Here is a 27,566-nt window from a genome sequence, read left to right as displayed (position 1 = left end):
AGAAAGAAAGAAAGAAAGAAAGAAAGAAAGAAAGAAAGAAAGAAAGAAAGAAAGAAAGAAAGAGAAAGAAAGAAAGAGAGAGAGAGAGAAAGAAAGAAAGAAAAACTGAAGTTGCCTTACAGGCTACATTACACATTTTTGAAACCATGGGCATAATTAATATTTATGTTCCAGTCATCATTCTCACTTTACATAGTGGATTCAAGAGATAGATACCATATGTCTATAGGCTGGGAACCTATTATAAATTCATTTAGGCTGTTGAACAATAAATTTTGTTGTGGTACATTTGTTTAGATTGATACAAGGTTGGAAGCTCATCTTTATCCTAAATGAGAGCATGTCACTTTCCTGCTTAAAACCATCTATAGGTTTATTTAGAAATGTTCCTAAGCTAATCATGGTGCAGCAATCTTATAGTACTCTCCAAAACAGGCCAAGCTCATTTCTACTGACTGGAACTCTCTTCTCCCACACCCTAGCATCACTAACTCATCCCATCCTTATAATATATGCTCAAATGTCAGTTTCTCAAAGAAGACTTTCCTGACTTCTCCATCAAAAATAGAGTGCTTGTCAGGCTTTGTCCCCTCTGCCATATATAATTTTGATTCCTTATTTGAAATTATAGTTTTTGCTTGATATTTCTTGTCTGTTTTCTTCACTATAGCATAATCTTCATAATGGAAAGTAAATGTTTTTTTTCTACAATTGTATATCTAGAAATAGATCAATACCGTACACTCAATAAGTGTTTATTAAATTGTAGTTGAGTGCATGGATGGATAGCTTGTCATATTTTCTGAGTGAGTCCCCACCATGTGACTGACTACCCAAGCCCCTGCTTTTGTTGAGATAGGTATACCACATTATACCCCCATAATACTTTAAGTGTATCCTTATTACTACTCTGGACTTACTGTGCTATCAGTGTTGCTTTACTTATTTGTCTCTTAGGAGACTGAGATCAGTGTTATTGTCTTACTCATGTGCTTATTCCTATTATCTCACACATTGCATGATATATTATTGGTACTCAAGATATGTTTGCTGGATGAACATAGAATAACCACTCCCTCCATTAAAAAAAAAAAGCTACAGCACTTAGTTTAATCTACTGTTAACAAAATACAGTGGTTTAACATCAAATTGGCATTTTAATTTAAAATACATTATAATTACCTAGAAGATTGTATGTTGGGAAGATTGGCTGACAATGACATTGTATCTTGAATCCATGTAATTTAATGAGCAAGATGTTACCCTAATTAAATTTCTAAAGAGTTTCTACCATTTTAATGCCTAGTTTATAATTCAGAGAAAATATAGCCTTCAAATTGGAAAGTCATTTGCAAGGCACAAGCACTATGTTGGAACTTAAAGTAATACTCTGCTCAGCTAAAATTTCTTCGATGACCTTAGAACGTCAGCTCATTTTCAGTTTAAATGGCCCAGTCTATAAAATGGAAATGTTGTAGGTAACGGGTCAATGGCTGAATAACGGTTGTTTTTTAGAGTGAAATATCGAGTGTAGGATTATAGTATCTACACACCTAAGGGATTTTTTTCTGTCCTTTTCATTATGACTTTGCATGTGATAAGTGGGTAAAAGAAATCAGAGGTTCATAGCCCCACTCCAGGCTCCAGGCAAAATAAATCAGCTTTCAAGAAAAAAGACACAAATATTTAAATGTTGAAATCTCTATCTACCTTACTTTGACACAATTTTGTCTCCTTCAGTGCAAAGATGAATATAAAGCCCCATTATACCCCTTTAGCAGATTTTACAGAGCTCTTCTTTGTGTTTATTTTTTTCTTTCCAGTTTTTCCCCCACAAAGTAATACACAAAGTAACTTGCCAGTGTTAGAATCCTGTGAACTCAAATTTTCTGCCTCCCAGGAATCTCCTGACCAATTTATTAGTGTCTTTTCTGTATTTCATTTCTTTTTTAACCTGGAAAATAGGAATTTCATATGGATAAAAGAATTCCCAAGAATAATCTGAGAATTAGCACGAAATTAATATATATCAACAAAAGAGATGAAAAAATACAATGAGTCCGAAAATTTAATACTTAACACCAAATCAAACTGTCAAAGATTTATAATGGCATTTAATGACTGAAATTGTATGTGATAGTATATTTCCAGAAATGGCTTCCAGTACCAGTGACGCAGTTGCTCATGGTAAACCCTAAATTGTTTTCCAGAAGCTTGAAATATCTGACTATAATTAGGCTTTGAAACCTGTCCCAGAATATCAGATGATCATCAGAAGCTGACTCTTAAAAAGCTTTAATTACTATGAAAATAGTTGATGACTTCAAACATCAAAGTCTATTGTCTTATAAGTCGTATTAGTCTATTATCATAACACATACTTTGGTAAATAGGGCATAGCCTAGTTTAGAAAATAGTGAAAAAATATTTAAGGTATTTTTCTATTTAGCAAAATAGACATTGTCAGTTTTCTGGTGCTGTGAGTTTGTTTCAACTCTACTAAGCATCAACTAGATTGCATTCTCATGTTGGAGAGTAGAATGCATCGCTGTGTGAATTGAAATGCATTACTCTGTGAATTGGAATGAATTAGGCACACTCTATTGCACTTCTCTCCTGTCATATTTCTGCTGTTCTAAAAATGATTTCTTTAAGAGGTTACTATCAGATCCAGGACAACACTTTATAAACAAAATTTAATGGAAGCTTTCATCTGTTAAATTTCATTACAACTCATATTAGCTCCTTTGTACACTGTAAACGTGCTTATTGTGTAAGTTACAGTTGTATCATCCACAACTGTCTAGGCAATGCAATAGTTTAAGTACCTCAGGAAGGGAGGAAGAGAAAGTTTTTTGCATTAAATACTTATCATTTTCAATGCTTTAAAATTAAAATCAAATCAAAGCATTTTTTTCTTTTATAAACATGATACTTAATTTGGAGAAAAAAAGTTTAGTTTGATTCAAGATAACAATAATCCCAAATCCCCAAAGGTCCGATATTGAAGCTTTATATTTTTAATTAAAGTTTAAATAATTGGATTTGGAGAGTGAGGGCTATTTGAAGGAGGTGATGGAAACACCTTTCTCTTATCTGATACATTTCCAAAATTAGGTGTATATTCTTATACCAAAATGACTTTTAAATTGTTGTATGTCCTTATTAATTCACCCTCAATTTGGACAAGTTTATATTGTTACCTCATTTAGTAAAGCATTTAAAATTTTGTATGGGGAATGTATTAGAGAGTTCAGAGTATAAAAATCATGATTCTCTTTGTTCTAATTCTGTGAAAACTGAATTCACATGCAGAAATGACATGGGCCTCATTTCAATCCTTTACATTTTATGTGTTGTGTTTTCTTTAAACTTCATGATCTGAGAGAATGGAATATGTGTGAATGTGTGTGAGTGTCTGTGAGTATCTATGGGTATACATATACATTAAAGATGAAGGTGTTTAATTTGGCAGCACATCCTAGCAACATTTCTAACATTGGCTTTGGTTTTCTTGGTGATTCTGTCCAGGACTCCATAGTGTTTTTTATGCTCATGGATTTTTCATTTTGCTCAAATAACTCATTGATCACCAAGTTCAACTCTTTTCCCAATTACTACAGCTTGCCAGGTGTCACGTCTTAGCAGGGGGAGGCTTCTGTGCTGTTGCTTAAAATCATTGCTTGACAACAACTTACTTAACACATAATTCAATAAATATACAAAGTGCACAGGAAAATTGACAATACACTTGTTTGAAGATAGCAATAATGTAGCATTAATATGCATATTTTCGTTGGAATACATGTAGTAATATTTGTTACATTGATATCTAGGGATAAATAAATAGCACCCTCATTCCTATTTTAAAGATGAGGTATCTATACCTAATTTAAATATTTTTGCTTTATATATGAAATCATAATAGCAGTAGAGAGCCATCTATCTATAGAACTGAGTGGGTATAGCAATGTTTATATTAATAAAGTACTCGGTAAGGCTGAATTAGGAAATACACTGTTTCTTATCTGGCCTTTTAATATGTATCTACTTTATTAATTTAATCTTTGCCTATATTCTATTTTTGGTGTTAAGTTGCTGAAGTCCCATATACACTAATTCAAATTATATTTAAGGGACCATGTCCTTATATATCTAGGGTTCTTTTACCATAATCTGAATTTTTCTATCATAAATATCCTTGAAATTAATGGGATCTGCCTTCTGATGAGTTTTGAAAATGGCTACCCCTGGTGAAAATAAGGAAATCATTTACCTCTACATATCCAATATTTAATCGCTTTATTACCTCAAAAGAATTTAAATTTCCTAGACTCTCATTTTCTTAATTTAAAAATTGGAATAATTGTTACCTTACAAACTTTTCATGAATAACCAAATAAGTTAATATAATAAAAAGTAAGCATCACAGTGTCAGGAACACAGCAGTACTCATCAAATGTCTGTTCATCTTCTTTCATTCCTTCCTGTGCCATTCCTGGGATTCATCTGTGTCATCCTACTCCCTGACTACTTAGGCTGGTGGTGGTTGTATCTTTGTAGATGGTGGTCTTGGTCACAGTGATTATTGGAATGCAGGAATGTTGCTTAACCCTGTCTATGACATTATTCCATTTGCTCTTTATGACTGTCCAATGAAAAATGTCTTTCAGGTGCAAGAAAACCCTCTAATTTTCTAAGCAACTACTTTATTCTCACTGAATAGACTATGATGTTTTATAACAGGAGATCACAAATTCATTCTTGCTCTGCCCACTCTTAAATTTATACTACTTATAGGATGTATTTTGATATATTTGATGTTCATTCATTTAACCTCAACAACATTAGATGTATGTACTCTTGTTTAACCTTCTTACCATCCTCATGTGTTACTTTTTTGTTTGTATCTATACAGATCTATACAGATTTTTTTTAAAAAGATTTATTTATTTATTTGAGAGAGAGCACGGGCATGGAGGGAGGGGCAGGGGGAGAGGGAGAAAGAATCTCAAGCAGACTCTGCACTGAGGTAGGAGACCAACTCAGGGCTCTGTGTCGCGACACTGAGATCATAACCTGAGCCAAAACCAAGAGTCAGGTGCTTAATCAGTTGCACCACCCAGGCGCCCCCATACATAGAACCCTTTCACTCCTTTTCATAATGACTGATAAAATTGCATATAAATTCTCATATAAATGAACAGAATTATATTTTAAATCATGACAGAATGTTTCCTGTTTGTTTTTTAATGGAGGCATGGATAAGACACTATGGGAACAAGATTGGGAAAAAGTTATGTTTGGAGAAGCTGGAAAACCACAGAAGAGGTTTTGCTGCATCTTGACACATGAGTAATAGATTGAGTAGAAAGATAAGAAGAAAATAATGTCCACCCCTAAAAAAATGTAAAATAAAAATACAGAACAGAGCCAAGAGTATAAAAGAATACCAAGTGCTTGGGGAAAGGTGTTAAATGTGTTATGGCTATCACAGCAAGCTCTCTGGTGGTTATTTATTTCAGTATCAGTTTTAGTAACTTCTGTGTATTTGCAGGAGAGCAATTTGAAAATCACCAGGTCTTTAATATATCAAATGCATTAAAATCTTAATCTTAAATAAATAACTGAATACTTATAACAAGAATGACAATCCATTAAATTTCTTTTACTTGATTTACTATAATACATCTTACTTACTGAGTTGAAGATTATATACAAATTACTACAATTATATCCAAACTATGTTCAAGTAAGAAACTAAAGGATAATGGCTGTTTATTTCTCACCATCAGTATCAGTCTCTTGCTTATTTTAGATTATGTTATAATGTGAAAGTAAAGGCTTAGCTTACTCTACCTTTTCAAAATATTTTTACAAATGCCAATGGCATAATAATAATAATAATAATAATAAATTCCAAGATGTCAATTTTATAATGTGTTGTTTAATAGGCATGGCCTTTATTACAGTGGGAATCTGATTCTCCCTTTCTTAAATTATAACAAGTAAAATGGATCTTTCATAATCTAGAAGAGAAAGCATATTTTAGATATCCAAAAAGAGAAGATCCTCTCTTGGACTGTAGTAGAAAGAAAGGGAGGGTGGTGAAAAATTATGAATGCCTCAGGGAAACAGTCAGACTCAATTTTATAATACTTTTTCAGAGCTAAACATGCATGGATCTCTTCTATTCTCTCACTCTCCCTAGGTCTCTCCCTCTCCTTCTCTCCCACTCTGTCTCTTTCTCTTACTTACACACACACAAACATTATTTTTAGAAAAAAGAAGTTATAATAACTTTTGATGAGATTCCATATAGTGAGACAAATCAGCTAATGCTTTATTAGAAAAGCATAATACTCCCAAAAGCAAAGGCATATTTGATGCTGTTCACAGGGGATTCATGAAAGGGCCTTTCACTGAATCAATTTCAATACAGTTCCAATGATAATATCTTAGAAGAGTCAGTGGAGATTTTGTGGTGATCACTGGTCTGGGTATCTACTAAGGCAGAATGTGCTTTCTGCACAGATGTGGAGTTAGAAGAGAATATCAGGTTCCTCTTCCATGTGAGATATTTCCAGGGTATTAATCATAACACTCCAAAGCCAATGGGCATAAGCAGCCGTATCTTAATATGAATCTGAATTTAAATAAATAAGTAAATAGATAAACAAATGAATAAATAAATAAATAAATAAATAAATAAATAAATAAATAAATAAATTTGAGATCTTTCTATTATTACTATAAAGGAAAAAAATGAAAATGCAAAATAGTAAATATACATGATGTATACTTGAGATCATCCTGTATGTAAAACTCTGTATCCTGCTTGTGTCACTAAATCAAACATTGTTTCTTGTGATCCTCAGGATTTTGAAATATATTCTACTTAAGTGGGGTTTCACAAGAGTTTCCCATGCAGCTGGTAGGCTCAATGAATCTTACGTCCAGCTTCATTCTTAACAATAAGTCAGAAGACAAATCTCAGGTTCATGTTTGTGCATAGTAGTATGTATCAGTGAAACTGCTCTGGTTAATATAGAATACTCATTTCCCATAAGTATGATATATCTGCTGCATTAGCTGGGGGTTCAAGCAGTCTACAAAACTGGTGCATTAGATGCTAATGGTTGCAGGATTTTTCACTAGAGTAGCATGACCTCAGATGATAAAAAAAGGAGCCTGCTCTTAAAGTAAGAATTGACAAGCTTCTCTGTAAAGGTACAGATAATAAATATTTTTGGATTTGTGGGGCTAAAAAGACAAAATTGATACTAGTATGTAGTGAATTGTGAAATAAGAAAAGAAGTCAATTTCTATGAATTTTTTATTGATGACATTCAAATAATGATAACTGAGTATAAGTTTTTTATAGTGCAGGTCTACTAATAAGAAGAACATTGAACTTAACTGTAGGTCACAATTAGTGTTACTTATCATCATAGTAGAAATGTGGCCTCATTCTCCCATATAACTTCTCCTTGCTTCTCTGAAACACAGCGATCTTTCCTTCTGGGAACTCAGCAAAATGTCTTCCCGTGCCCTGTTTGGGCATATCCATTCTACCCTCATAGTCTTAGAGAACTTTGCATGTGGAACCAGGTTAAAGGACAGGCTCTGGGGTAAGACACCCTGGGCTTGGATTCCAGCTGAACTACTTGTGGACTTTGATTTCTTATTTAACCTATCTCGAAGCTTCAGTTTCCCTGTCTATAAAGTAAGTAATACTGCCCTACCTGTTAGAGTTGTGTTAAGGTAAAATAAGTGCATTCATGAAAAAAGTGTAGAATAGCGCCTATGAAATTTTATAAAATACTGAATATGAAGGCTATGACTTTGGTATCTTTCAGCCATTTAAAAATTAAACTGTTCTTAGCTTGTGAGCCATACTGAAAGAGCTGCAGGCCGTCATTTGCTAATCTCTGCCCTAAAGTGAATACTGTGTGCTGGTTTACCCACAACTCTCACCCCATGAATGTGCACTTGTCTCCTTAACTTCTTCTGGGAGTGCTGGTTGCTGCTAAACCGCTGTCTGGAAATCTGGAATTGTCCTCCTCTGAAGGGAGCTGTTTTACCAAGGTAACAACCCATCTCCAAGGGCAGCTGCATCCAATGGCTAATCAAGGTTATAAAGGCTCTGTTCTCACAGACAGGATAAATCCGAAGGACGATCCCAGCTCCTGAGCTTCTTGTGGGATCCTTGAGATCTGTGTTGCCACTCTAATGCGGTACACCATTTCCTCTGCCCAGTTCTGTTTCTCCACCGTCCATAGGTTTTCTTGAGAGGACACCTCGAAAAACTTTAGTTATCCTACCCCAGACCCTACTTGAGATCATTTGCATCCCCCACCCGCTTTTTTGGCAGTTTTGCACAGCCGAGTTTATGTTCCTCAACTTTCAGGTGCTCACATTACTCTTTACCAGTCACACATGATTTTTAGGAGCTTCATAAAGTGGTCCTTATAATGTATTTTGAGATGCAAGGTAACACTGGGACACTGTATTGTTTTCATATGATTTTCATGTTCTAATATGATTCTGTGATTCTCCCAGAAATGAAGCTGAGTGAAATAAATGTGAAAATATTTAAGGGCCAATTTTTACTTATATTCTGCATCACAGAATCTTCCAAATTATAACAAAAAATGCTTTCTCTTTATTGAGGTTGCTTTATTCTAACACCCACCCAAAACCACCCAATTTTGTATTCAATAGGATCTTGATTTCAGTCAGAGAAAAGGTTCAAATGAGGGAAAGATTTGCAGTCTGGTTATATAAATACAAATGAATGTGAGCTACAAAGTTGTACCTTCCACAGCTTAATGCAATAGTATTGCTAGTGATCTGATGAATAAAGCGGAACACAGAGGGTATTGTGATACATTGCGATTATAAAAAGATGCACATGCGTTAGGTTTATGGCCTTATATGAATGTAATGAAATGTTGGCAGATAGCAGTACTTCCATACTGCCATGAGTCTCCTTAGTTGATAGAAGACATAAATAGGAAACTATTTCTATGAAAATGTACTTTTTAAAAAATTTTTATTGTTATGTTAATCACCATACATTACATCATTAGTTCTTGATGTAGTGTTCCATGATTCATTGTTTGTGCATAACACCCAGTGCTCCACGCAGAACGTGCCCTCCTTAATACCCATCACCAGGCTAACCCATCCCCCCGCCCTCCTCCCCTCTAGAACCCTCAGTTTGTTTTTCAGAGTCCATCGTCTCTCATGAAAATGTACTTTTTTAGGGTTAAATGAGACTTTATCTTGCCACAAGATTGGGTAGCTTTAGAACAAATACAAGAAAATACTATACATAATGAGCAGTGAATGGACGAAACTTTTTACTTCCAGAGGTAGACAGAGGCTGATACAATAACTGGATTCAAACAGGGGCTAAAGTAATGCATGATTAATGCGTCCATATTAGCCCAAATACTAAGCTTGTCATTGTCTTGGTACTTTATTTTTTTACTTCATGGAGTTAACTTCAGAGGAGTATCATTTCCTTCAGAGATGATGGTTTAAAGAGAACTACCCGAGCCATTACTTGGTTATAATATGGAAATTTGTTCTTCTGCAAGGATGAAGATTAATTTTAGTTTCATATTACTAAGATGGCCATTTCTTCCCACACAACATAACTGACAAAATTTCCAGGATTTTCTTGACAAACTGAATATTGGGGTTAACATCCCAATATAGAGCAAGACTTCAGTAATGACTGCATCAGCTCCCTCAAGCTTGTTTCCTGTACATGATCATATGCATTCAATAGTATCGGCATCACCTGGGAACTTACTAGAAATGCATATTCTTGGGCCCTACCCCACATTTACTGAATCATAAACTCTGGGGGTGGGACCCAGTTGTCTGGGTTTTAGCAAGTCCTTCAGGTGATTTTGATGCCCATTAAAATGAGAACCACTAATGAAAGGAAAAGTAAAATGAAATGAGATGAAACAAAAGGAAGCAAAATAAAATAATAAAATAAATAAAATAAAATAAAATAAATAAAAGCAAAAATAAAATAAAACTAAATTGCTATGACAGAAGAAAGTATGTTGCTACAAGTGAATGATCATAGAAATTAAAGTGCACATTGGGAAGTTTTTGTTTGTTTGTTTTTGTTTTTAGATTAGGCTCTATCAGGAAGTTATTCTCTCGATCAAAAAGATAGGCTTATATGAACTCTCCCCATATTGGCAACAGGACGCATATTTGAGAAACAATATAGTGAGAAAAAGAAGCCACCCCTAAGAGAGAGTGAAAAAAAATGCACCATCTGAATTGGAACAGAATAAACACTTTTGGTCTCAGGCAGTTTCATTCCTGAGATTTCCAGAACTTGAACAGACTCAATAATTAAAGATTGAACAATGAGTTTTTGAAGATAGATTCACTGAGAAACAAAAACAAGAACAAAACTACCAAAAAAACAAGTCCCCCTCCCTTGCAATTAATAGTAAAGTTTCTTTTTTTTTTAAAGATTTTATTTATTTATTCATGAGAGAGGGAGGGAGAGGGAGAGAGAGAGAGAGAGAGAGAGAAGCAGAGGAAGAAGCAGGCTCCCAAGGAGCAGGGAGCCCGATGCGGGACTCGATCCCAGGACCCCGGGATCATGACCTGAGCTGAAGGCAGACGCTTAACCATCTGAGCCACCCAGGCGCCCTTAATAGTAAAGTTTCTAATTTAAAAATAAAAACGAATTATCCCCTTTGTAAATCTTGGAGCATAAAGTGCCAAGTTTTGGAGCAGCATCACATCAGTATCTTTACTTAATATTTGCATTTTCAAAAACTGTGAAGGCGATACAAATATATGTATAACAAAGCATATTATAATCTCAATTCTTCTATTACCCACTTCTCTCTCCCTCTAGATGCTTCAGATCTTCAACTTTATTCCCAAAACCTTTCCCCCAAGTCCCAACTCTCAGTTTTCTTCTGGTTTCTCCGTTCTTTTTGTATGTAGATTGACTTTATCCCAATCCAGTAATAAAGAACTCTTTGTCTTTAAGAGAGAAGAGGGGAAGTGTGGGCTAGAAATTGCAGTATTTTCTTTGGGAAGCCAGGATAAAAGGATAAAAAAAAATGAAAGTTTTCCTTGTTAAATACTTCTCTTCCCTTCCAACTGAAACTGACTGGTGTTGGGCTGATTGAAGAGGATCAGGGAACTAGGGAAAGAAAGAAGAGGTTCTAAATTCTTCTGCCCTACTGACAATAGTTTCTTTACCCACGTACAGTCGAAGATTTCACCACCTCTGAAGTTGAATACCAACTGCAGGTTCATTCTAGAACAAAACCATGCCTTGTTTGTATCTTGTTCTAAGTATCATTAAGTCTGTTAGCTGTTTAGTAAACACAGCATTACTGCTATTCCAGAGTGCCAGTCAGGCATTACCAACTAATACTTTTATGACATTTTGAATAGTTCTAATTTAAGTAACCTATTCTGATACTATTCCTAATAGCTATCTGTGCCTGGTAAACCCGGACTAACAATTGAAGTATATAACCCTGGGCCCAAAGTTGGAATTTAATAGTATACTTATAAAATGATGCATTCAAACATGCCAGATTATAAAAATGAAAAGTGAAAAATAAACCAGTTAACCATGATTTTTCTCAACATGGTATCCAATAATGTCGGATTTTTTTTCCACTGAATAAACATTTATTTTGGAAATTGGTAGCTACACACTAAGTCTGAAAATACTAACAATTCTTTATTCAGACAGGAAAAATCAGGGCATTATGTGTAGTGGATATTTATGAGTGCTTGCTCTTCACAATGAAATTTTTGCATATAATTATCCCACCATATTTTCTCAACATCTGTGTAAGCTACCTTTTTTAAAAGATTTATTTATTTATTTGAGAGAGAGAGTGCGTGTGAGTGGAGGAAGGGCAAAGGGAGAGAATCTCAAGCAGACTCCCCGCTGAGTGAGGAGCCCTATGAGGGTGCTCGATCTCATGACCCATGAGATCATAACCTAAGCAAAACCAAGAGTGGAATGCTTAACCAACTAAACTACTCAGGCACCCCTAAACTACTCTTTATGTGTTTTATTTATTCATTCAGTAGATATTGATTGAGTTTCACCTCTACCCCAGGCACTCATTTAGCTATGGAGAATATAAAATAAAACAAACCCAAACCCTTGCACTTATGGAACCTACCTTTCAGTTGAAACCATGGCTCAGAAGAAGTAAATAATATGCCCATATTTATATACTTTGTAAGTGCTGTAAACAAATGTTTCAAGTCTGCATGACATAAAAACTTGGTTTTTTAACCATAATATTATATTCAGGACTCTGAGTCAGTGCATCTCTGATTTATTCTATCTTCCTGATCACGGAGTAGATATTCTGATTGCTAATCAAAATCAGAGATATATGCCTATTTCTTTACTCTGCCACATATAATCATCTGTTTTGACTTCAGGCAAAATAAGTAGAACTGGGTGTAATATAGTACTACTGAGAGACAGAAATGATATAATTTGAGTACCAGTTCAGCAATATATGAGAAGTCAGTAGCTTTAAAGGCAATATGCTAGTGTTCTGAAGTTTAAAAAAAAAGTAACATACTAAAAATATAATCAAATTGTATGCTTTATAGCAATATAATAAGATATTACTTCTTTGGAAAAATTTTAACATACTATAAATAGTTTATGGTATCTAGTTGTTTTCAGACATTCATGAATATATTAACATTCAGGAAAGGGCTTATGATACTACATAAAATGTATTTTTTCCCTTCTTATGAGCCACTTATTATCTTAAATGTCCCTTAAGATGAAGAATCAGCTAAATATGATATTGTTCTTATTCTTATGTCTGATTCCAAAGCAAACATTACATATAACAAGCATTCTGGTGATAAATTCTTAGTTGAAAGAGCATTCTTTTGGCATTATGCAAGTAGTTTATAATCTTCAATTCAATGAACATGCTGGGTTGCTCTATTTCATGTAAAGAGAATAATAGATTATAAGCTTAACTATTACCATTTCATATTTTATGGCCTCCCCGGCATACTTGGAGGCTCATTTTTCAGCATGACCTCCAGTGAGCACACATAAGTAAACAGAATCTTAAATTTGCTTAGAAAATAAGAGCAAAAATGTTTTGAATTAAATCTTGTTCAGCCAGAGTGGTTAGAGATGGAAATATGACAAACTCTTAAATGAACATGAAGAAGCATCATGGCATTATTATTACCCTTAACCCCTCTCAGTGAACTTACAGTATATAAACTATGTTTGGACATGTTTAGTTGCATACAGATGACAGTAACTCGGCATTGATCAGAGATTGAGACAAAAGAAAAAATATTACACTCACTCAAATTTAACTCAACTTACAAAAAGAACAGTGTTTATACAAAATATTAGAAAGAGGACTAGAATGTTTTCCTTGTCTTTGGTAGAAGTTAATAAATATTGTAAATATCAGGTGTGCATTCCCTATGCCTACACAGTATGATATATTCAAGTGAAAAGTTGCAAACAAAAATCTGATTAGCTATTCAGTTGTTATATAGAAAAAGCAGAAAAATAATAGAGTTTGCCACTTTCCTACAGATATTTTAGCATAGTATACATAAGCTTCGGAAAACCAAGAGATGATTATTTCTATTGAAAATCAACTATGGGCATCAACTTTCACTTCCAGATATGGAACTAATACTAAATCAGCTCTATTGGTTTTGGGGTTTTCAATTTTATTTTTTTCTTTCTTTTAAATTTTTATTGAATTTATTTGAACTGAAAAAAAAAAGTTCATGCATCTCTCTCTTTGCCCTACTGTCAACCTCTTGCAACCATCAATCTCTTCTCTGTATTGTCTATGAGCATGTTTTTGTTGTTGTTGTTTGTTTTGTTTTGTTTTGATATACCACATAAAAGAGAGATCATATGTTATTTGTCTTTCTCTGTCTGATGTATTTCACTTAGCATAATGCCCTTGAGGTCCATCCTTGTTGTTACAAATAGCAAGATTTCACTCTGTCTTATGGCTGAATAATATTCATATGTATCACAGTTTCTTTATCCATTCTTCCACAGATGGACACAGATTGTTTCTATATCTTGGCTACTGTAAATAATGCTGTAATGAAAATGAGATGCATATATCTTTTTGAGTTAGTATTTTCATTTTCTTTAGGTGAAGACCGAGACATGGAATTGCTAAATCATATGGTAGTTCTATTATTTTTTTGAGGAACCCCCATACTCTTTTATTCAGTGGCTGCACCAATTTATATTACCACCAACAGTGCACAAAGGTCACCTTTTCTCCATAACCTCACCACTGTTATCTCTTGTCTTTTTGGTAATAGCCAATCTGTCTGGTGTGAAGGGATACCTCATTGTGGTTTTGGTTTCCATTTCCCTGTTGGTTTATGATGTAGAGCTTCTTTTATTCAAAAGAAGTATATGTTGAGCTTCTGTATGTAATCTCTGGAAAAATATCTATTCAGAGCTTGTGCCAGTTTTTTAATCAGATTTTTTCCCTGTTGAGTTGTGTGAGTTCTTTATATATTTTGGACACTAACCCCTTATTAGATATATGATTTGCAAATATTTTCTCCCATTCAGCAGGTTGCTTTTTGTTTCATTGATGGTTTCCTTTGATGTCCAGAAGCTTTTTAGTTTGATACAACTCCACTTGTTTATTTTTGCTTTTGTTGCTTTCAATTTTAGTATCAGATTAAAAAAAAAAAGTCATCATGAAGACATGTGTCAAGAACCTTACTGACTATGTTTTCTTCTAAGAGTCTTATGGTTTTAGGTCTTAAGTTTAAGGTTTTAATCCATTTTGAATTAATTTTTGTGTATGGTGTAAGATAGTGGTAAAGTTTCATTCTTTTGCATTAGGCTGTCTAGTTTTCCCACTACCATTTATGGATGACACTGTCCTTTCCCACTGTATATTCTTGGCTCCTTTATCACAAATTAATTGATGTATAAACCCATATATGTGTTGGTTTATTTCTGGGGTTTCTATTCTCTTCCCTTGGTCTATGTATCTGTTTTTATGCCAATTCCATACTGTTTTTGGTTACTATAGTTTTGTAATATAATTTGAAATCACATTAGGATAAAATCTCCAGCTTTGCTCTTCTTTCTCAAGATTACTTTGGCTGCTTGGGATTTTTATGTGTCCATACAAATTTTAAGATTGTTCCATTACTCTGAAAAATGCCATTGGGATTCTGATAGAGGTTGCATTGAATCTGTAGATTGCTTTCAGTAGTATGGACATTTGAACAATATTAATTTTTAAAATCTACAAACATAAAATATCTTTCCATCTATTTGTGTCTTCTTTAATATTTTTTATTAATGTCTTATACTTTTCAACATGCAGGTCTTTCACCTTCTTGGTTAAATTATACTAAGTATTTTATTCTTTATGTTGCAATCATAAATGGAATTGTTTTCTTAATTTCTCTTTCTGATAGTTCATTATTAGCATATATAAATGCAACAGATTTTTGCATATTGATTTTGAATCCTGAAACTTTAAATTGTTTATGAGTTCTAACAGTTTTTTGATGCAGTCATTAGGGTTTTCTATATCTAATACCATGTCCCCTGCAAATACTGACGATTTTACTTATTCCTTTCCAGTTCCTATCCCTTATTTTTTCCTTGCCTAATTGCTCCAGCTAGGACTTCCAATACTATGTTGAATAAGAATTGTGAGAGTGGGCATCCTTGCATTGTTTCTGATTTTAGAGGAAAAACTTATGGCCTTTATTATGCTGAGGTACATTCCCTCTGTACTGGCTTTATTGAGTTTTTCTACCATAAAATATTGAATGGACATTGAATTTTGTCAAATGCTTTGTCTGTATCTATGAAATGATATGATTTTTATCCTTTATTTCGTTAATGTGGTATATCACCTTGATTGATCTGCCAATGTTGAACCATCCTTGCATCCCTAGAATAAATCTGGCTTGGTTGTGGTATATGATCTTTTTAATGTACTGCTGAATTCAGCTTGCTAATATTTGTTGAGTATTTTTACATCTATGTTCATCAGGAATATTGACCTATAATTTTCTTTTTTTGGTGGCATCCTTGTCCGGTTTTGGTTTCAGGGTAATGCTGGCCTTATAGAATGAGTTTGGAAGAGTTCCCACGTCTTCTATTATTTGGAAGAGTTTGAGAACGATTGGTATTAGCTCTTCTTTGAATGTTTGGCACAATTTACCAGTGAAGCCATCTGGTCCTGGATGTTACTTTCTTTGCAGGTTTTAGATTTCTGATTCAATCTTCCTGCTAATAATCTGTCTATTCACGTTTTATATTTCAAAATGTCAGTCTTGGTAGGTTGTATTTTCTAGGAATTTATCCATTTCTTCTAGGTTGTCCAGTTTGTTCTAGTTGGACAACCTACGATAAACATCACAAAAATATAATGCGGTGTCATTAAATATGGTCATTTAAGAGTTGAATCATGTCTAAATTATCAGAAACACTAATAACAGCAGTATTTTTAAATTTGTGATTACAAATTATACAGCATATTTGTCTTCCAACTTTTTCTAAATGTAGGTGTTGAAACTTTGAATTGTTTCTTTTGATAAAAGCTCATAATTGTGATATTTTTCATTTTGAAAGAATGAAAATCATTTTCTAAATTTTAAATGTATTTTTTCTTAATATAAAGAATATATTTCAACCCATATCTTTGATATGGCTCTTTTTGATATCCTATTTGAGGGTTATCTCTATTTAAAAGTGAAAATACACAATTGCAATTTTATCCCTGGCTTGGTGTAAAGACTATTATGTACAATTGCATGTGGTATTTAATAGGATATCTTTTATATGCCACTATAGTGAACTGTGATTTTGAGAAATTTTGATATATTTTGGAGAAAGGAATTTACAAAACTAAAGTGGTAGAGAATATTTTGGAACACTATCTGGAACCAGCAACAAAATACAATATTCTGAAATCCAGGTGCACTTCTGGAAAAGACCTGTATATCCTTGTGAAAAGAAAACTATTTAAGACAAGTGATAGAAAACTTGTGTTGTGTACTCAACTTTGTTACTTTCTTCACCTAAAACCCTGGAAATCATATTTCTTATCCATATGATGTTCAAAATATGGAATGCTAATGACCATGTCATTCTATGAAAGTTACTGACTGTCCTCTATGGCTTTTGGCATACTTATTAAATATCAAGTGTACTAATTACAAATACTTTTACTTAACATATCTCTAGTTTATTTGTTTCTAAACAAAAAACTCACAAAGAGATTGTACATTATCTCTCATTACATTTATGTCAAGCCTATCTTGACCATAAGGGTATCTGCTTACTCCTCTTTTAGATTATTAGATTTCTCAGGTTAAAGTGAACACTATATATGAATAGATGAGTGAAGTAATTAATTAAAGAACGTAGGAATTAAAGAATACATAAAAGGGGCGCCTGGATAGATCAGTTGGTTAAGTACCTGACTCTTTGATTTTCAGTTAAGGCCATTGTCTCAGGGTTGTGAGATTGAGCCCCACATTGGGCTTGCGCTGGGCATGGAGCCTGCTTAAGATATTTTCCTTTCCTCTCCCTCTGCTCCTCCCCCACCTCCCTCCCTAAAACAAACAAACAAAAAGAATACATAAAAGAATGGATGAATATCATTCAGTAGTGACATTTATTGTTTATAACATAAAGGCATTATGTCAAAATGCTTTGGTATTGTAGATAGTGATGTTAAGTGTGCCAGGTTAAGAGTTTAGAAAGTCTTTTAAAGTGGTTTCTTAAACTGGGTCTGCTAATACATTTGGGAGTGATGGAGAGTTTAGCATTCTGTTATTTTTTAATATTAATTTTACCAATCATAAAGGCAAAATGTTTTGTAAAAGTCCATAGTTATGAAACAATTTTATAGAATAAACTTAATTTCCAAAATCTGTTTCAGCTCTGTTACAGATATGAGAGTTATTTTCTTTAAAAGCACTCTGTTTTTGCGTGTGTGACTCAAAATTTGGAAAGACTTTACATCTATTTATAAATGTAAAGCCAATACACTTAAAATGGAATTTCTTACAGTATTTTTTCCATCCATTTAAAGAAACACTCATTACACTTATTATTAGTCATTACTTTGTCGCTGTGTATGTTCCCTACTAGAATGTAAGCTCCTTGGGCTCAGGATCATTTCTAATACATAGAATAGGGCCTAATACATAATCAGAATCTAATTAATATTTGTTGAATGCAAGATTGCACAATAATGAAAATATCAAATTATTTTCAAGGCAAGTTAAGCTAAAACAGTCCTCTGTTTAAGAAGGAAGCACTTTGTATTGCCTTTCTTAACCTTTCAAAGCATCTTGGAAAATTCTCATGCCCTCTATTTTCTAGCTGGCACTTTTTTTTTGAATTTATATTTTTAATTTAAATTAAATTAGCCAACTTATACTACATAATTAGTTTCAGATATAGTGTTCAATAATTTATCAGTTGCATATAACACCCAGTCCTCATCACATCATGTGCCCTCCTTATAAGTGCATTGTTTTGCTGAATCTGTCAGGCCAAGTCAAAATTAACTTCACATTTGAATTTTAATGCATCTAAATGGTTCTCTGATGTGAGGTAGGGTTTCCAAGCACATTGGCAAGGTTTTCTATTTCAGCTATTGGAAATCTATTCAAAGGGTATGTCTTTAGAATAGAGACACTAGATTTCAGAGATATGAGATTTAACAATTCATGTAAAAGTAGAAAAAAATTTGGTTAAGAGGTCAGGTCTCTTGCTATTTGTTCATTTTTCTGTCTACTGGAAAACTCTGTTGGAATGGCAGTTCTCCTCAAACCTTATTTATTATAGCTAAATATTTTATTTGTTTATTTACTTTTGCTTTATTAAAAGGAAGGTTTGTATTTTCATGAATCAATATTAGTTTAGTTTGCCTTTTGTGAAGGATAATCACTGGTTACCTTATAAGACCCTCTATTTTGTTACATATATAATGAGGTATATAAGATACTCCAGATAACCAATAGAATCAAAATATTTATAATAGATAATATATAGCTTCTACACTGAAATATTAAATTAGTTGCTGGTTGGTTATTTATTACTGTGAACTTTGATTCATCATTTTATTTATATTTCTAAAAGAAATACTTTTATTTGCAGTTTTGTGGCTACACGTACACACACACAAAATCCAGTGTGGCAAACAGATATGCATGTTTATGGATAGGTACCCCAAACTTCTCCTGTTAATTATTAGAAGAACCAGAAGAAGTTCAGTTAAAATGAATATACTTAAACCTAAACTGTCATACTAGTGAAAGTAAGTTTGATGAGAACTTTGCATGAAAAGAAATTAAGAACTGTGAAAATACTTTTTATATTTAAAAAATTTGAGTATAGGGCGCCTGGGTGGCTCAGTTGGTTAAGTGACTGCCTTCAGCTCAGGTCAAGATCCTGGAGTCCCTGGATCGAGTCCCACATCGGGCTCCCTGCTCGACAGGGAGTCTGCTTCTCCCTTGACCCTCCCCCCTCTCATGTGCTCTCTCTCTCGTTCTCTCTCTCTCTCAAATAAGTAAAATCTTTAAAAAAAATCGAGTATAAATAATTCAGAAAATAAGTAATGAAGTGCCGATTTTTAATATGCAACTTCCACCAAATTAAATGATACAAATACATAACTTTATTTACTTTCCTTTTGACTTTTGCAGTAAGATCATAAGACTCGTGGCTACAAAAATATTCAAGAACTTCATCAATTTTCCTAAATCAGTTTTTTTTTAAAACCCACCCTTTTAAAACACACACCAGTTTTTCTTCCTCAAGTACTACTGCTTGTTTGGTAATTATTTGTATTTCCATCAACTCTGTAGTTGCATAGTTTTCTTTTTCTTTTAATGATATCTAACATTTGGATACCCATTATGTGTCAGGCCCTGTTCTCAATGCCTTAAAGGCATTATCTCATTTCATACTTACATCACTGTGTAATAAGAACTATTGTTGTCCCATTCTATAAATCAAAAACTAGAACATGGAGAGATTGCTACCTGTCCAAAACCTCAGAGTTAGTGCATGATAGAGCAAAATATTGAACCCAGGCAGCCTCCAAAATTTACATATTTAAAACAAAGGCATCCACTTCCAAAATAAGTTTCTCTCATAAACATTAAAATTATATGTGGGGCGTGTTCCTTTTAACACCTTTGGAGAATCATTTGCTTTGGTATCCTATAGTAACATTTTCCATTGACTCTTACATTATGTAAGAAGGAATGTTTGAGTGGATACTAGTTTTACAAATTGTCTTTACTAGTGAATATTTTTATTTAAGACAATTTTTGCTTTTCTTCTAACTTTGTAAATTTAGGAACTCTAATAATCAATACTCAATAAGAATGCCCCACTGCACCCACTTATGTTTATCTATATAGGGATATTATATATTGAGCCACAGGGGCCTGCAAAGAGCACAGTTGAGACTAGTATCTAAGTATTCTGATCTCCAGCACTATTTGTGAATTGGCTAAAAATCTCAAAGAAAGGGAACGCTATTTTCTCCTTCTTTGTTCTACCCTTCACAGGGCCCAATGCACAGTTTCACATTAAAGATTCCCGAACAAGAGACTAAGATCAGATTTGGTTTGCTAATGGTTTTCAGTTTGAGCAGAAATTTTTTTAGAGAAAATTATTTGTGGGATATAATCTTTTACATTTTTAGGTTAAAGCAACTTGGATAAAATTTGACTTTTTTAATTGAAGTATAATTGATGTACAATATCCTATTAGTTTCAGATGTACATCATAGTGATTGAATATTTTTGTTTCAAGAGAGAGAAAGCAAGTGAGCACATGTGTGCAAGGCAGGTGGAGGAGGGGCAGAGTGGGAGGGAGAGAGGGCATCTTAAGCAGGTTCCACACCCAGCACAAAGCCCTGACGTGCGGCTCAATCTAACAACCCTGAGATTATGGCCTGAGCCAAAATCAAGAGTCAGTCACTTAACTGACTGATTCACCCAGGCGCCCCTATGATTCAATACTTTTATACATTAAGAAATGAACCCCATGATATGTCTGTCACCATACAAAGTTATTAGAATATTATTGACTATATTCCCTATGCTGTACATTACATCTCCATGAGTTTATTTATAACTAGAAGTTTGCACCTCTTAATTCCCTTCACTTATTTTACCTACCCCCCTCAATTCCTCCCCATTCTGATAACCAACAATTTGTTTCCTGTATCTATGAGTTTATTTTTGTTTTTTTTATTAATTTGTCTTGTTTTTTAGATTCCACATATAAGTGAAATTATACGGTATTTGTCTTTCTCTGACTTATTTCACTTAGCATAATACCCTCCAGGTCCATCCATGTTGTCACAAATGGCAAGACTTAATTCTTTTCCATGCCTAATATTTCACTGTGTGTATATACCTAGACACATATATTTTTGCATGTGTATGCAGCTATATATATGTGTGTGTGTATGTACATATGTGCCATCTTCTTTATCCATTTATCTGCTAATGGACACAGGTTGCTTCAATATCTTGGCTATTATAAATAATGTTGTGATGAAAAATCTGACCCTTTAAAGTTGATGCCATATATTTGTTGATTCTTAACAACTTAACATTGGTTTTTCCTGTATCATTCCCCACTCAGTAATCAAGTCTCTGGATCTTCTGGGTTTCTCTACAAATCTATAGGATCTACTTTTTCTGAGCTATTGACAAAGATTTTGTGTAAAATGAGATATACCTGTATTACCCAACAGTATTCAGATTTCATCAATTTAATTCTGGCCACTCTCACAATTATGTTGAATGTCAGGAAATATGTTTTATAACTTTTAATTTTCCCTCTAATTGTTAGTTATCACTTTACCATGTATTATGATCTGTAGAAATATCAAGATCAAAAGAAACACTAATCCTGGAGGGTGTGGTAGCCTTTTATTTTCTATAATGGGCCAGGTGCATCTATGTTTTGATCTTTACTGATTTATAAAACTGCTGTTATCCTGCCAGTGATGCACTTTCTCTGTTTCTTTTCCAAAGGCAAGAAGTCTTTATGTTGCTTTCTTTAAAACCCAGCTGCTGACTTCCAGTTCTCTAGAACAAATCTTATTTGAAAAAAATAGGTAGGAAATACTAAACAATGTACTTTTTCAGGTTGCAAGATTGTCACTACTAAGGTATCTACCTATACGATCCTTAATTTTTTTTCTACCCACACTGAATAAGAATGTTAAAGTAATAACTTTTCTTGCTATACAAATGACATTTCTTAGTGAATTAGAAATTATAATTATAAAATTATAAAACTTTTATAAAATTATAAAAATACTTCTTTTTGTTGTTTTTAGGGAGAGAGAGAGCATATGCAAGCAAATGGGGGGAGGGGTAGAGGGAGAGGGAGAGAGAGAATCTTAAGCAGGCTCTAGGGCTAGCACAAAGCCCAGTCCAGAGCTCAATCTTAAGACCCTGAGATCATCATCTGAGCCAAAATCAAGAGTCAGACACGTAATTGACTGAGCCACCCAAACGTCCTTAAAAATATTTTTAATCTATTAGTTCAAATTCTTCACCCATCTCCCATTTTTGTGTGCTCTTCCCCTGACAATAATGTTTAATTTTGAGCACCTTCAATAGATATAATAAATAATGATAAATTAAATAAATAATAATAAAATTATGTTTGCTATATAAGTTTGGCAATTAAAATAGGAGGGTTTTAGTAAGATAAATATGAATCTTTTCTGAAAGCATAAACTTTTAGAAGTATGAATAAGGAAATTATAGAAATTTATCAGTTATATGTACATCTTTTTATGACTTGGCAGTGCAAGGACCCTGGACTCTGGGACCAGGTACATAACATAGAGTCTTAAGGACACATTCATTCCTATAGGCTTCTGTACTTTTAGGAAGAAATATGTTTACTACTAGTCCTTTGATCTTTCTCTGAATTGAAGTTTTCTTATCACAGACTAGCAGCATTCAAATCCATGAATGTCTGAGTACCATCTATAGTTGACAATATTTTTGAGAGACTCCCCATGGAATACTTCCTTTTCGAATGCCCTCTGTACCACGTTTATTAAGTTGTATCATACTCAACAAGATTTCCTTGTGAATCTCCTCCAACGACCCACTGAGATTCTAAATAGAGTGAACCACTGATTAACTGGAAAAGTCAATTAATCAGCATTGTTTTCTTTTTCTTCCTGAGCTCCAAGTGGAGGATAAAGAATTTAATAGCAATAACAATAGCTATGACAAAAGAATTATATGATAAGTGAATAATTTTTTTTTCTGTAATGTAACTAGGATCAGTCAAAATTAATTCTGATCTCTGGTGAACCAATTTTTAGCTTTGAGGCTGCTCATGAATCATGGGAAAAATAAATTAGGTTTTCTACAATGTACTTTCCAAGGTATATATGGACTAACACATCTAAGAAATATTTCAACCCACTAGCAGGAGGAAAGAAAAAATATTTCATGACACTTAATGAACAGGAACCTTTATTGTTTAAGACTATACTATTGTTTCATGCTTTTACTTAACCAAAGATTATAATCAGTACGTATATTGTCATTAGTATCTTTTGGGAAATGTGGTCAACTCTTAATGTTTCCCTTGCTCTGAGGACTTCTCTATCTCCCAACAAGAGTGGGCTCTGAGTGCCTGAAGTCTGTGGCATAGCTGAATGTCTCAGGAGTGGATTCCTAGTGCAAGCTGGACAACCGGCTTCTCTCTCCAGGTGGTTGGTAGCACACGGGTGGAACCAAGGACACATTTTCAAGAGCTGTATGGGTATTGCATGTGGAGAAAATCAGAGGAAGGCAGTCTGCAGATTGAAGCACACCAGTTAAGAAGAGCCTATTTGACCCTTGCGAGTAAGAAATCAAGAAAACGGAAGCTTTGATACCTTATAACTTTTTATTTTCTGATTCTATGATTCCTGGCTTTACGTTTTGCTCCTGAGTTGTACCACATGCCCCTTGACCCTTGAACATGCTAGGCCAGTACTAGTTAGCCAGATATTTTCAGCCAGAACAATCTTAACCAGCATCCACTAACTAGCATTAAGTCTCTATTACTTGCTCTCTCAGAAACTATTTTTCTTGGGAGAAGATAATATTATTTATAACTTTTGTTTTGATGTACTTCATATACAAAGCACACTACTTGCATTATCAAATTCTCATGACTTTGAAGTGAGACTTTGGTATTATTATTTTCATCTTGATAATTGAAGACACTGTGGCCCAAAGAGGTTAAAATACTGCAAGAGTGCTCTTGATGAAATGTGGATTTGAATCCAGTCTGGTACAGAACCCATATTTATGCACCTCAACTCAGTTTTGAAAATTAAATAATAACGATGGAGATTATTTCCAACATATAGTATTGGGGGGATATGCAAATATTTGTGAGAAAACACGTATGTGTGTGTATGTCTATGTGTGTGTGTACATATGTATGTGTGCACATGTGCATGTGTATGTGTCTATGTGTCTATATCCTTATATAAACAGAGATTCACTTATTTAGCTGTGTTAGGCTATTGGTTACATATGAAAAAATTCATACATGAAATTATCTGAAAAGTTTCACCAGCTTTTGTATTTTGTTATGTTTTCTGGGAATACCTTCACATATTACATGCCTGAGTAAAAAATGTAACCTTGTACAATGGGCATAATTGGGCCACTGGTGCCTACTGTTGATCTGCACACTCAACAGATCTCTGAACTGAATCCCCAACTTGGGCTGCTGCCTTCTGTAAGCAGTCATCACCTTTGCATAATGTGTCTACCCTGAGCTCTAGCTGGGCAAACCTAATGAGACAGGGTGAATTTTAAAAGGCCACCATAAACTGAGCCACAAATTACCAACAGATCCAATGGTTCAAGAATAATTTCCTCTTCAGCTTGAAATGTAACTATGGCTCACTGAGAAGCCGTATTACCTCCTGATTCCAAGGAAGGCCTGTCAAAGCATAGCTCACAGAGTGTAAAGTTTTTAAAGTGCATTTGTTATAGCTTGCTAGTCTGACTATTAAAGTGAAACACTACACACCATTAAACCTTCAAACTAGCGCTGCACAAATACTTATCAAAAATACAGCCTCTGGGAGATTTGTTTACTCTAGAAATATGCTGTCTTTGCAGTTACTTTTTCCTTAATGAGAAGGTAATGCAGGATTTGTCTTTTCCATTGGAGGGCAAAAAGCCAAATATGAGGAATTGCCCTTAAAGTAACATGGCTATACTCAATTCCTAGGTGGGGGTTCAGAAATTTTCCTGAAAACACTTTAAGTTCTGAAATCTAGTTCCACATATGAAAATCTTTTGTTTTGCCTCAAAATTTTGTATTCAGCACGTTACTGATACATAATATGACAATTGAAAGTGTAAACCTGAAAAAAAGAAAATGTGCACCTGAAAATATGCCCCTTGACTTAAGAGGTATTATTTTCCTAAAAGTATAACGATATATATTCCTTTGCTTTTGAGATAATCTAAAATTATCAGGCACTTGGAACAATAGTAGGTTGAATTAGTACTGTTTTGAAGCACTGTAAAAGCATCCTTTGAAACTCGATTGTTAGAGCCATCACCAATTACCCAGAAGATTCTGTCTCCTTTTGTAAACTCTTACATGAATTCAATTCTTTGGCTTGCGCCTTGAGTATGGCATTTGCTTGGAGAATGTGTGGCCTGCCTTGTCAAACAATACAAGGTAGAGTAAAGGTCGAGGGGAAAAAAAAAGTAAACCTTCAGAGGCATTTTCTTGCTTTTCCCATTTAATTTTTCATTTGGGTTATAAATGACATCTCAAATAGAAGGAAGCCCACTGGGTTCATCAGGATCCTCTGCTGGCTTAATCGCAATCATGACACATGTAGACGTGCACACTGAGAGAATTAGTGATTACATCAAGAGGGATGATCAATTATTCACCACATGCCACCAAACACAAGAAGCGTGACCACTGCTTGTCTCTCATCTTCTCTCCTCCAGATACACAAACAAAGCTCTTTCCACAGCCTACATGCTATTGAGAAAAATACTCCTTTCAAGCAATTCTCATTTTCACCAAGTCATCTACTTGGTGACTATATAGTCACCAAGACAACTATAAATAAGGAAGTAAGTTAACGAATGCCTTCTCAGCTTGATTTTTTCATTCCTTTCTCTCCATTTATTAAAAAAGAAGAAAAAAATACCCAGGTTAGTGACCCTAAGAATAATTTATTATATAAAATTCACCTAGGAAATCCTGTAACATAAGCCTGAGTTATTAAAGTTTCTAGATAATCTTTTTTTTTAAAGATTTTATTTATTTATTAGAGAGAGAGAGAATGAGAGATAGAGAGCACTAGAGGGAAGAGGGTCAGAGGGAGAAGCAGACTCCCCGCCAAGCAGGGAGCCCAGTGCGGGACTCGATCCTGGGACTCCAGGATCATGACCCGAGCCGAAGGCAGTCGCTTAACCAACTGAGCCACCCAGGCGCCCTCTAGATAATCTTTGAAGGTAATGTGAAGGGTTTGGTAAATTCCTTCGATCTTTCTGTGTTTAAAAGAGATACTTTCCATCATGGAGAAAACAAAAGAAATTATCCTGACACTGAAGAACATTCCAGTCATTTCTTCTATATATGGATACTCTGGAATAAAGTGATATGGGCAAGGAGGTAATTACTCAGTGGTAATCATTGCTTTGTGACCCATCACTGTTTATTTATGAAGTGTGCAATCTTGGGCAGGTCACTTAAATTTATCATATTTATGCCTTTCACATCTGTATAATACCTCATCTTCCAGCATTACATACTTCACTAGGTTGTTAGAAGAATTAAATTAGATGATATTTGTAAAATCACTCAACTGATGTTACTTCCCATCTCCCCCTTTATGGCTGTTGCAAAACTGTTCAACATCTTTACCTGTTATTAAAACTTATCATCGGCCAGAAAGAAAGTTACTTTCTCTCAGGTTTTCAGATTCCCTTTATTACTTCTGAAAGAAGAAATATGGCTTCTTTCAAAGTGTCTTTGTTCTATGAGCTCTATATTTATTATGTAGCTTTATCATTTACTGAGACTCAATATATGTTAGGAATTATGCTAAGCTGTCCTTCACTTACTATGATCTCTTTGCATCCTCACAATAATCCTGAGGGAAAAAATCCATAATAATTTCCATTTTTTCAGATAAATAAATTGAGACTCAGAGGAGTTAAGTATCCTCAATCTCAGGCCTGTGAAAGTCCACAATCAGTGCTCTCAAATAGCATTTCTCAAATTTTTAATGTATAGACAAATCCCCTGCAGATCTTGTTAATGTGCAAACTCTGATTCAGCAGGTCTGGAGTGAAGCCTGAGAGTCTGTATTTCAAACAAGCTCCTGGGTGATAACTTTGTTGCTGGTCCTTAGACCACACTTAGCATACCAAGACTGAACACCGTGTCACACAAATTTAAATGTAGACAATGGACACTC

Source organism: Callorhinus ursinus, unplaced genomic scaffold (assembly GCF_003265705.2).
Source record: "Callorhinus ursinus isolate GAN/ISIS: 27379988/994484 unplaced genomic scaffold, GSC_fseal_2.0 scaffold3, whole genome shotgun sequence".
Classification (NCBI taxonomy): Eukaryota; Metazoa; Chordata; class Mammalia; order Carnivora; family Otariidae; genus Callorhinus; species Callorhinus ursinus.
The sequence above is the reverse complement of the archived record's forward strand: the minus strand, read 5'-3'. Positions refer to the sequence as shown.